The sequence below is a fragment of the Phalaenopsis equestris genome, unplaced genomic scaffold (genome assembly GCF_001263595.1).
Source record: "Phalaenopsis equestris unplaced genomic scaffold, ASM126359v1 Scaffold000274, whole genome shotgun sequence".
NCBI classification, from domain to species: domain Eukaryota; kingdom Viridiplantae; phylum Streptophyta; class Magnoliopsida; order Asparagales; family Orchidaceae; genus Phalaenopsis; species Phalaenopsis equestris.
The window spans coordinates 125,936-136,876 of record NW_018164716.1 but is presented as its reverse complement, the minus strand read 5'-3'; the positions used below and the strand labels follow the sequence as shown (position 1 = coordinate 136,876).

The 10,941-nt window shown below is 34.3% G+C and overlaps 1 long non-coding RNA gene across 1 annotated transcript; it reads left to right on the top strand.

Annotated features, from left to right (window-relative positions):
- Positions 1–3,215: 3,215 nt before the first annotated feature.
- On the top strand, positions 3,216–5,224 carry LOC110024783. Its single transcript, XR_002294039.1, has 3 exons — positions 3,216–3,322; positions 4,695–4,779; positions 5,022–5,224. It is a non-coding gene; the product is annotated as an uncharacterized LOC110024783 (long non-coding RNA).
- The last annotated feature ends 5,717 nt before the right edge of the window (positions 5,225–10,941 follow it).

Below are 10,941 nucleotides of genomic sequence, written 5' to 3'. Positions count from 1 at the left end.
ATTAAATTATTACATATAAATTTATTTAACTTGTGATTAATTTGATATTATGTTAATTAATTATTAATCAATAACACTAACTTAAATAAAAATAAATTAAAATCATAACAATTCCCCTCTTCCCCAGTCCACCTACGGAGAAAGATTTGCGTACGTAAGACTTTTGCAGAGCTGTGTACACCAGAGGTTATTCAAAGGGTATTAGGGAGCTATATCCGTGTTATACCCCCATGTAACATCTCTTTAACCTACCTATAACCCCTCAATACCCTCTGAATAACCTCCAATGTACACAGCTCTGCAAACATCTTACGTACGCAAACTTTTCTCCCACCTAAGGCTTCGGATTTATGACAACCACTATTTTATTTTGTCCAAAATGAATTTGTGGCAAGATTCAGCTTAAATTCAGGTTAAATTCTAATCAAATTCAGTTGCCAGAAAGACCTGGATTAATATATTCCCAAGCTTTCATTTTGGAAGGTCGGTGGGCAAAAATTCTGCAAGCAACCTTCGAGAAATTTAAATTTATAATTCTTAAGAAAAATATTTCGTGCATGTATTTGTAAATTATTTTTTTTTATTCTCCTAAGTTTAGACTATACTTTAATATTTTTTATTAAAAAAAATTAAATATGATTAATTTTCTTAAAAAACATTTGATTACTTAAAATACATTATTTGCATAAACTCCTATTATTTAGTCCTTCGTGGGTAAAAATAATAATTTTAAAATTTGCCAATATAGATAAGAATATAATTATAATATTTACAATATTTTAAAATAAATAAGTCCTTTCAAAAAATTATGTTCAACAATGAGCAAAGGGCCAAAATAGTCTTAGATTATTTTCATGAGACTGTTTTAATCCGATAATTTATAAAAGTGTCAAAATAATTCCCAGAATCTTTAAATTGTGGAAGAAATAGTTCCATGAAATGAAAAAAATATTACATTATGATGCAAAAATGCATCACGACTCTGATTAATGTCATCACGTGTACAGTCCGCCCCAATCGTGTATTAATTTTCTTAGTTTTGTTTAATAAGGTGGTGTGACTGTATATGTGGCAAACAGTGATTGGAGTCCCAGTGCATTTTTGCATCTGGATTCCTAATGTAATATTTTCTTCCATGAAAAACTATTAGAACTCAATTATAAAATAATTGGAGACTATTCTGACAATTCTATAAATTCTGAGGCTAAAAAAACTCTTATGTCACTTTACTCGTTCAACAATTATACGTGTTTGCACCCTAAGTTATTTTTTATCAAATTTCTAGAACTCTCATGCATATAACCCAAATAGTCTTTAAAAAAATAAAAAAAACGAATTATTTTATTTTATTTTTGAACCTAAAGTTATATATAGAATTTATTCTTTCCTTAAAAGCAACGCACTCAAAGTTTCCAAACTTACTTTGCCTTCTTTCCTTCCTTCTTTCTCTCTATTTATAAAGCTAACCCCGAAGCTCTGAGAGCCCGTTAAGTGCTTCAATCCTTTATTTACATTTTTCTCCTATTTCTCTCTTATTTCTTATAGCAGTTGTTTGTCTTCTAAGATGAGCGATCCTAAGTATGGGTATCCTTATCCTGCCCAAGGTATTAATCTCTTCTTCTATCTTTCCTCATCTCTGTAATTTTTAGGGTTTGAAGTAATTTTTAGGGTTTCCTAACTTATAACAAGAGAAATTGATAATCTTTTTATTGTTTGGGAGGAGAATATTTTCTGATAAAAATTGAGAAAATATTAGGTTTGGATAATCAGATGTGTAGATTATGACATGGATTGCACCACGTTGTAGATATGTCGCGTGCATAATGATATGGTGTGATTCACGTCATCATGTCCCGGATGAAGAGCGTAATATTTTCTCATCAGGGCAAGAGGGATGAGGACCTGAATAGCTCTTGCTTCACTAGATTTGAGAAAATGTTATGTAACTGTACAAAATTTAATTTTTTTCCTTAAATTCTCTTGTAATATATATATATATATATATGGTCAAAGGAAGGTGTTATGACCGGATTGTGTAGCGTTATTCAATTGCTTAATTAACAAAACAAGGTTAGAAAAGTAAATTATCTGATTTGTTAGCGTTAAATTATATGAGACATTGAGTTTAGTCTTGTGTCTAATAGTTCTAAAAATTATTGATGTAAAATATTAAGGCTGTTTACACACATGGCCCTTGAAACATTGTTATTTACAATTTCAACACCCTCATCTGTCATTTAAATTATCACTCAAATATCAAAATTTATGATAAAATCCCGACCAATTGTATTCATTTTTATCAAACTCACAAGGATTTGAAAAAAAAATTAAATATGATTAATTTTCTTAAAAAACATTTGATTACTTAAAATACATTATTTGCATAAACTCCTATTATTTAGTCCTTCGTGGGTAAAAATAATAATTTTAAAATTTGCCAATATAGATAAGAATATAATTATAATATTTACAATATTTTAAAATAAATAAGTCCTTTCAAAAAATTATGTTCAACAATGAGCAAAGGGCCAAAATAGTCTTAGATTATTTTCATGAGACTGTTTTAATCCGATAATTTATAAAAGTGTCAAAATAATTCCCAGAATCTTTAAATTGTGGAAGAAATAGTTCCATGAAATGAAAAAATATTACATTATGATGCAAAAATGCATCACAACTCTAATTACTGCTATAACGTGTACAGTCCGGCTCAACCGTGTATTAATTTTTTTTAGTTTTATTTAACAAGGTAGTGGGACTGTACATGTGGCAAATAGTGATTGGTGTCTCAGTGCATTTTTGCATCTGGATTCCTAATGTAATATTTTCTTCCATGAAAGACTATTAGAACTCAATTATAAAATAATTGGAGACTATTCTGACAATTCTATAAATTCTTAGGCTAAAAAAACTCCTTGAAATAATCGAGAACTATTATGTCACTTTACTCGTTCAACAATTATACGTGTTTGCGCCCTAAGTTATTATTTATCAAATTTCTAGAACTCTCATGCATATAACCCAAATAGTCTTTAAAAAAATAAAAAAAACGAATTATTTTATTTTATTTTTGAACCTAAAGTTATATATAGAATTTATTCTTTCCTTAAAGGCAACGCACTCAAAGTTTCCAAACTTACTTTGCCTTCTTTCCTTCCTTCTTTCTCTCTATTTATAAAGCTAACCCCGAAGCTCTGAGAGCCCGTTAAGTGCTTCAATCCTTTATTTACATTTTTCTCCTATTTCTCTCTTATTTCTTATAGCAGTTGTTTGTCTTCTAAGATGAGCGATCCTAAGTATGGGTATCCTTATCCTGCCCAAGGTATTAATCTCTTCTTCTATCTTTCCTCATCTCTGTAATTTTTAGGGTTTGAAGTAATTTTTAGGGTTTCCTAACTTATAACAAGAGAAATTGATAATCTTTTTATTGTTTGGGAGGAGAATATTTTCTGATAAAAATTGAGAAAATATTAGGTTTGGATAATCAGATGTGTAGATTATGACATGGATTGCACCACGTTGTAGATATGTCGCGTGCATAATGATATGGTGTGATTCACGTCATCATGTCCCGGATGAAGAGCGTAATATTTTCTCATCAGGGCAAGAGGGATGAGGACCTGAATAGCTCTTGCTTCACTAGATTTGAGAAAATGTTATGTAACTGTACAAAATTTAATTTTTTTCCTTAAATTCTCTTGTAATATATATATATATATATATGGTCAAAGGGAGGTGATATGACCGGATTGTGTAGCGTTATTCAATTGCTTAATTAACAAAACAAGGTTAGAAAAGTAAATTATCTGATTTGTTAGCGTTAAATTATATGAGACATTGAGTTTAGTCTTGTGTCTAATAGTTCTAAAAATTATTGATGTAAAATATTAAGGCTGTTTACACACATGGCCCTTGAAACATTGTTATTTACAATTTCAACACCCTCATCTGTCATTTAAATTATCACTCAAATATCAAAATTTATGATAAAATCCCGACCCATTGTATTCATTTTTATCAAACTCACAAGGATTTGACGTGCCGTGCGTAAATACATCGGTTTGTTACTTCAAAAAATATCAATTGGATGCTAAATTTTGCAAATAACAATGTTACGGGTGCTGTATATGTAATTTTCGCAAAATGTTAAGTTTATGTGAAGAAAAAATCTTTGATTCCTCACTAATGGTCTGGTTCCATGGTTCTATTCTTTGATTGCTTATAAATCTGCTTCCTTTGCCATAATCATGTAAATATTGTGTCACCGATGACTCTTTCATTAAATCTCAAAAAATAAAAAAAAGGAAGATTTACGAACATCCCACTCAATTCCTATGTAGTTACATACTTCAATTTTTACATACATACACATACCTCTTTACCTATGCATGAAGAGATATATTCCACTATCAAAAGTTAAAATGATAGTATTATTTATGTGATATGAAAGATTTTGATGGTATAAATATAAAAATCAAAATTTAAGCGTTAGATATGTAAATACATAGTATGCACTCAATGTTAACTAGATAGCATATTATGTAGATTAACAACTACTATATAGCTCATACAAAGAAGATTTAAATCAAATCAAATTAAATCCACACCGTTGATATAATCTCTTATAAATTTTTATTGTCCCATTTTTTTTTACAGGAATTATGTTGTATGTTTCTCTGTTTCTCTGTTTGCAGGATATTATCAAGGTCCTCCAGTCATGGCGCCGCCTCAGTATTCTGCAGCCCCGCCTCGAAGAGAAGTTGGTTTTCTTGAAGGATGGTATGATTCATTCATCTTATTAACAAAGTTATAAATAACATATTTCGAGTGCTATTCATGCTATTGTTCCTATTTTTATTTTTCTATACAATACAAAATTAATTCAAAACAACCGATAGAATTGAAGTTTAATCGTTTGATGCATTATTATGAGAATAAAATTATTATTCTATAATGACCCACAAATATCTTAATTCTTTCTTCTCATTATTTAAACTATGTTTCTTCTTTATTTGGTGCAGTCTTGCTGCTCTTTGCTGTTGTTTTCTTCTTGATGAGTGCTGCTGTGATCCATCGGTCGTCTTTGTCACTTAATGGGTATTAGTAAAGTTATTCTATTCAAAGCTTTTTTATTGTTTAATGTCAACTATGACATATGGGGTTAGCCAAAGGAGGTGTATTAGTTGAGAGAGAGAGAGAGATTTTGTAAAATATTGTATTTGCATGCTTTCCTTTATGTTGAGAGGATATTTTATATTTTTACTGTCAAAATAATGTAATGTTGGTGTGGTTTGTTTGATGTTTTGTTGATGTTTTAAAATGTATTAGTGTTCTTATATTGTTATAGTAATTTATTATTTTGTGAAATGCAAATTTATTTATCATTTTCTCTTTTTTTTTTAACTTAACATTGTTTCAACATCTCTCTAAATCCCTTTTATTGCATAAAGTGTGATTAGCAAGTGAGGTCAAATTAGAAATGAAGATGCCAAGATGCTTTTGAAAGTTTGAGTGGAAGTTCAAGTCTTGGCATCTAAAGTGGAAAGGGAGATGTTGGAACATGCAAGTGTGAAGAAATTCTTGAGATGTGGTTAGGGTGCTTCCACTTCCATGCCGTAATTCAAAATTGAATGTTAATATCAATGTGCACTTGTATTGAATATGCTAAAAAATTAAATAAAAAAACACTTGAAATTTACTCTCAAATATTAGTGGAAATCCTTTGATTGATTTCTATTATCCCAATAAACATATGAAGTTTTTTCTTCTTAGTATTTGTGATGCTTTTAGTGCCTAAATTTTCTTTTATTGCAAAAATATTATTTCATGCTGAGATGTAAAAGAGAGAGTAGTACTTTAACAACGGAGGTGAATTAAGAGTTGATTTTGCTATATATTTGTGATGAAAAGGTTTGTATTTTTTGCTTTCTTCATGGGATCACATGACCTAATGATTTAATCACTATAAATTTTAAGGATTTAAAGTTTATCCCAAAAAAAATATTTATCATCTTGCACAAAATTTTTAATTTGGTGATAGTTTAGATTAAATAATAACAATTCACTCACACAATAATTAACAAAACTAGCATTTCATGGCACATTTTGATCATTCACAATAAGCATGTCATTTTTACATAATTCATTAATTTTCTTAGCTTTATTTTGATTACATAATTCATTATTACATAAATCTTAGAGTGAAAATATATAAGAAATGACTTATTTTCTTAGGAACTATAATAGTTTAACAAAAAACTTTTATATGACTCCTTAATATGCACATTAACTTTAAGTTTTTGAATTTCATCTAGCTCTAAGAAAACAATATAATTGAAGTTATTAGACTCTTAAGAATGCATACCTTAATAGTTCTGACATTTTAGGTGCTTCTTTAAAGAATGTATTTAAAGGTTTTGTTAAAGGGTATTTTTCTACTGATTTAACTTTTTTCCTTAAAAGTTTTAGAAATGGCCTCTAGAACTATAGCATGGTCATTCCTAATGATATCATCATATATACTTCCTCACTTATTAATATTTTTTTCTTGAAAGATGTAATGGGCCATATTTCTAGCATTGCTCGCGCCATCTTGAAAATTCTACAACATCTTTTAGGAGTATGGGCCAGAAGTATCCTTATCTTTGTAAGTGGTAAGCTAAGGTTTTTTCTCTAGAATGATTGTCACATTCTCTGAAATGCACTTCTCGCAGCACCTGTTGGATTTTGTCTTTCCTTAGACATCTCAAGTATATCAAAGTAACATTTCTCCTAAATAACTTTTAGTCAATTAATAGGTACAAAGCAGATTAGATTCAAAAGTGTATTGGATCTTTGACGTTCTCCTCTATTTTCCTAGTTTCTAGATAGTGGATATATGGATCCACCTAGCTCTTGGTCCCTTCGGTGGCTATCTTCATGGCTTCCATCCCTTCCATTGCTGGTAAGGTGAGTTTTCTTGATATTCCTTCCAAATAGATGCAGTTAGAGAGAATTTGACTACTTGATTATCTTCCTGACTAATGTTCTCGATGTGAAAGCTCTTAAATCTTTCAATTTTTTTCTTCATCTAAGCGAGGTATCTGGCCATCATCTCGTTCCTAGCTTTGAATTCTCTATTAAATTGACTCACAATCAACAGTGAGTCAGACCTCACCAGAAGGTCTCGAGCCCTTTCTCATAAACCAGGTAGAGTCTGGTGATCGACACTTTGTACTCTGCCTAATTGTTTGTGACGTTGAATTTTACTGAGACTGACTGGTAGAGATGCCCTCCAATCAAGCTACACAGAACCAGACCCAGCTTTGTTGTTGCTTGCTTGGAGGCTTGTTGACCTCACTTTTCAGAGATAACTACTTCGTTCAGCTCCTCTGTCACGATGAAGTTAGCCAGAAAGTCTGCGATCATTTGGGCCTTGATTGTTGTCTGAGGGATGTAAGTGATGTTGAATTCACTAAGCTCCACTTCCCACTGTAGTAGTATGTCGGAGCGTTCTGGCTATGTGAGTACAGACTTCAACGGATGGTCCGTGATGACCTAGATCAGATGCATCTAAAAGTACGGTCGAAGTCTGTGAGCAGAAACAATCAAAACAGAGATTTGTTGTTTGCATTATTAGATACCGAGTTTTGGCGTCATGAAGTTGGCAGCTCGTGTAGTAGACCTTATATTGCATTTTTGCCTCCTCTCAAACCAAAACTGAGGTGACATCCTCTCGTTTGTCTCTGAGATACAGTGATAGTTTTTCCACTGGTTTTCAACTCTAGAGTAGTGGTGGTGATACCAAGGAGTCTTTCAAGTTTCTGAATTCGTCCTTACATTTGGTAATCCATTCAAAATGCTAAATCTTCCTCAGTGCTTTAACGAATGTCGTGCACTTGTCACTCTATTTCAGGATGAAACGACTTAGCCTAGCAACTTGTCCAACCAGCCTTTAGATTTCCTTGATATTTATGGAGTTTGCATGTCCAAGATCGTCTGCATTTTCTTTGGGTTGGCCTTCAACCCTTTCGGGGTTAGCAAAAAGCCAAGGAACTTTTTTGTCAACTCTCTGAAGGTACAATTGGAGGGATTTAATCTCATGCTAAATTTTTTGAGTGTTTCAAAGGTTTCTTTCAAAACTTTGATGTGTCATTCAGATATTTTACTTTTAACCAAAATATCATTGACATATACCTCAATGCTTTTTCCTTTCAGATTAGAAAAAAATACATCTGTAACGCATTGTTAGGTCGCCCCAACATTCTTAAGCTTGAAGGATATTATATTAAAACAAAATATGTCTGACGCCATGATGAAGGCCATTTTTTATTTGTCCGTCGGGAGCATATTTATTTGATGATAGTTAGAATAGGCATCAAGAAAACTCGTGACTGAATACCCAATCACTGCATCCACCAAGGTGCAATCTTTGATAGAGGATATGTATCTTTCAGGCAAGCGACGTTGAGGTTGGTGAAGTCGACGCACATCCACCACTTGATTTTGGCTTTCCTGACCATGACATTGTTAGAGAGCCAGATTGGGTACTAAACTTCAAGGATATAGCCAACTTCTAATAACTTCAGCACCTCCTCTGCAATGGGTTTGACCAAAGCTCTAACAGTCGACCGGATCTATCTGTTGGATTGACCGAGAGTAGGGACTAATGTTTAGTCAGTGACACGTTGTGTTGATCGAAACACCAAACATTTTTGTTGTTGTCCAAGTGAACACTTCACGGTGCTCCCAAAAACGACTGTCTCAGTTGATTCTTGAATGCTGCTTCAAATCATTCACTGATTAAAAAAGCCTTATCGGGTTCTGCGTCGGACACTAACACTTAGAGGATGGCCTCACTGGTCTTGAGACCCCCCTTCCTTTGAATATGGATGTTGAGGAGTTCATGGTCGATGCTCGAAACTACTCGCAAACAGAAGATTCTGGACTACTCTAAATTTTCTCGGATCGTAATTACTTCTTCATCGCCTGGGAACTTTACCGCCATATGGTAGGTAGAAGCTACCGCCCATTAGCTGTTTAGAAGTGGCTGACCGAAGATAGCATTGTAGGTTAGTAAGGATTTTAACATGAGAAAATCCATTGTATTATTGTACTTTTTTTTCCTGAATTCTCTCCAGAAGGTGACGATGACAATAAGCCCCAATACCTCCTTCCTTTCCTCATACAATCTGAATAACGAGCCAACCGATGTTATCAACAGGTCTACCTTCAAGCCGATCTTATTAAGGACCATCTTAAATAGGATGTTAACCAAATTCCTAATATCAACGAGGAAAATACCCACCTGGTAGTTGTTGATCAGTGTTGTGATGACGATTACCTCATTGTAGGGATTCCCCTTCGGTGTGAGATTTGAATTTGAAAAGACAATGGGTAACTAATTATGCGTATATGGGATGACTGAGCATACCTTATTGGAACTTTGTCTCTTCAGGCCGGAGGGTTCCCCCCCCCCCCCCCCCCCTCAAAGAGACTATTCCTGCCATGTGGACTTCATTTTTTAAGACAGGTCCATTTGGGGGTTCTACTTGTTGAGCTTTGCCATACCACTGCATATTTGCGTCAACTGCTATGAAATCTTTCAGCTTCTTGGCATGAATGAGCTCCTCAATCATATTTCAAAGGTGATGACGCTCCTCTGTGTTGTGGTCATGGTTGCGGTGGTATTGACACTACTTCTTCGGGTCCAATGAAGCTGGGGGTGCCTTCAGCAATGGTGCTGGTTTGAAATTGTCCTTATTTTGGATGGCCGGTACTATTTCAGCCATTGACACATTAAGAGATGTCTAGCCCTATATTTCTCGGTAATCATGTAGTAGCTCATAATATCGGGCAAACACTGGTTAAAGTGCCACTTTGGGGCATAGTATCCCAAGTTATTTCCCTGTTGATGTTGGAACCGAGGGTTATTGTTTTGGTGACAAGTAGAGGATTGTCTATCCCTTGGCCTTTAGGATTCACCCATATCACTCTGTTCTTTTGGGGGGGGGGGGGGGTTCGAGGGGGCGTTCGAATGATCCTAGCTTATCGTCCGGAGGGCCCTGGAGGTCTTCCTCAGCAAGTATGTGCTCGTTCACCATTTCAAACACTTCTGCAAAAGTGATAGGTTTGAAAAAAAATTAAATCATAGATGAACCCCTTACTTTAGACCACTCCTTTTAGGGCTTTTTCGACTATTGTGTGATTCATATTTCTGACTTCTAATATCTCATTTTGGAAATGGGTAACGTAAGGCCGATGGCTCTCGTTTTTCTCCTTGTTTGATGTCATGCAGGGTTTACGAGTCCTTCCTATTTTCTGTATGTTTGAGAAGTACTAAAGGAATACCCCTTAGAACTTGTAATAACTCAGAATGTTTTTGGGCGACAGATTGTTAAACAATCAAAGGTTGACTCCTTCAGGGTGGTTAGGAATTGGGGACATGGTATGGGGTCATTAAACATAAGTAGAGAGACTGATGACTCAAAATACGCTAAGTGGTCGATCGAGTCGATCCTCCATTTGTAGGAGTCTAGACGAGGGACTCTTAGCTTGGGCGGGGGTACCACTTCTTTGATATGCCTAGTAAATTCCACTCCTGCGGGCGACTAGATAAGTACCTGCATCCGTTCTTCCCGATGTATGTTTGCCTGTGCAGACACACCGTTGTTAGTGTGCTAGGATAATCTTTTTCCTTCTGTCCGTTGGTTGCTAACTGATTGTTGAGGACAAATGGGTTCGCCTGTGGGGGCCTCTGAGGGCGGACCCCCTGAGGTTGTGTCTCCAAATGAGGTGTATGGTTGTTCCTCCTGGTGTATGCTACGTGGAGGATCTCAAATTGCTCCATCATGAGAGTCATATGGGCTTACAACTCATGGACTTCCGTTTGGACACTGACTGTGTAGCCTCCCTATTGGGTTCCATAAGCACTATCTCTCTTTGAGAATTTTCTTCTTTGTA